Consider the following 1,929-nt stretch of genomic DNA (forward strand, 5'->3'; position numbering starts at 1 on the left):
CAAATATCTGTGTTCATCACACAAATAAATGCCCATCAACATCAAATTGATCCAGTGATACAAAATATGTGAAATCAAATATTAAATTTAAATTAATATTGGATGTACTGCATCTTTTATTAATAAGTAATAACACATAATCCAAACATAATTTTAAATTAATTAAAAACTTAATTTGAATATAAATATAAACTAAATATGTATAAAATAAACAACCTACTGAATCCCGTCCCGGGCTGCCCCCGACGCAAAGGTGCCCATCACGCTCGCTGCGTTGCCGCGTTGGATTGCGATTGTATGTTGGTGTATTATATGTTGTAATTAAAATAATACAATAGGTTTTATAATAATTATATTATGAACCTATTTATTTCCAACCAAAGTTGTAGGTGGGTCGGTATTGGGTTCCCATACATCTTATTACCGAGTGATATCTTTTGTAACCATCGCTAAACGGTTTAATTCACATTATTGTAAAACTCATTTACGACTGATAAAAATAAATAAAGATCGCGTATATTTTGAACACAATCAAAATGAAAGATACTAAATATTACGAAACATTGTATAAAACAGACTTGACAGCCATGCTTTTGTTTTTATATCAATATTTAAACAAGATTCTCATATAATGGTTTCTAGGGAAACCTCCAGTTAAGTGCTTAAAACTGTAGTTAAAATTAAGAGTTCTTGAATAGATTTCATACCACGTTAATAGCTCTTTAGCTTTATAGACGGTTAAATATTTCAATAACATCAAGAGTTAAGGAAATATGTATATACATAAGAATATATAACCCTTCGAACTTAAAATACCGTTTCCGCTATTACCGAGGTATACCTCGAAATTAGGAACCACACCAAAAAATGGAACCCAACACCGAGGTTTTTAATTTTCTGTTTTTTACTATTGGCCAGCAAATATTTACAAATTGAGGATTTGGGAACCATACATATCATAGTTAAGAATTGATATAAAGTCTTAGTCTATCTATAATAATCACCATTACTATGAAAATCACTAAATAAAATACGCGTTTGCTTACTTGAGGTGTTGCGCGTTAGTATGGAGCATTCAAATCCTGCGCCCCCGATGAGTTAGTTTACGGTTTTCGAATTGTTTACTTTGTGTTTCTTTAATAGTGCTATACTTATTCGACAGTCAATAGAGAAGGCTTTATTTGTGTGTACTTCAATTTTAAAAAAGTCAATAGGCTTTCTTATAAAACGCCTTTTTGTACATACCGCGGTAATCAATGCCGATTTTAATGGGCTCGTTAATAGGGGTACTTACCTTACTGCCGTAATGGAAGACGCCTTAAAGCTCCTGGAATGGGAAGGACTTGGCATCAACATCAACGGCGAATACATCACTCACCTTCGGTTTGCCGACGATATCGTAGTCATGGCAAAGTCGATGGAGGAACTCAGCATGATGCTCGATGACTCTGTTGGGACTCGGTACTCGAAGTTGTTGACTCGTACATCTACCTAGGACAAGTAGTCCAATTAGGTAGGTCCAACTTCGAGAAAGAGGTCAACCGCCGAATCCAACTCGGTTGGGCAGCGTTCGGGAAACTACGTAATGTCTTTTCGTCCGACATACCTCAGTGCCTCAAGACGAAAGAAAGTCTTTAATCAATGTGTGTTACCAGTGATGACTTACGGCTCCGAAACGTGGTCTTTCACTATCGGCCTCATCTCAAAACTCAAAGTCGCTCAACGAGCTATGGAGAGGGCTATGCTCGGAGTTTCTCTACGTGATCGAATCAGAAATGAGGAGATCCGTAGACGAACTAAAGTCACCGACATAGCCCACCGGATTAGCAAGCTGAAGTGGCAATGGGCAGGCCACATTGCACGCAGAGAAGATGGCCGATGGGGTCGAAAAGTGCTCGAGTGGAGACCACGGACTAGCAAGCGCAGCGT

Source organism: Cydia splendana, chromosome 16 (assembly GCF_910591565.1).
Source record: "Cydia splendana chromosome 16, ilCydSple1.2, whole genome shotgun sequence".
In the NCBI taxonomy this organism is placed as follows: Eukaryota; Metazoa; Arthropoda; class Insecta; order Lepidoptera; family Tortricidae; genus Cydia; species Cydia splendana.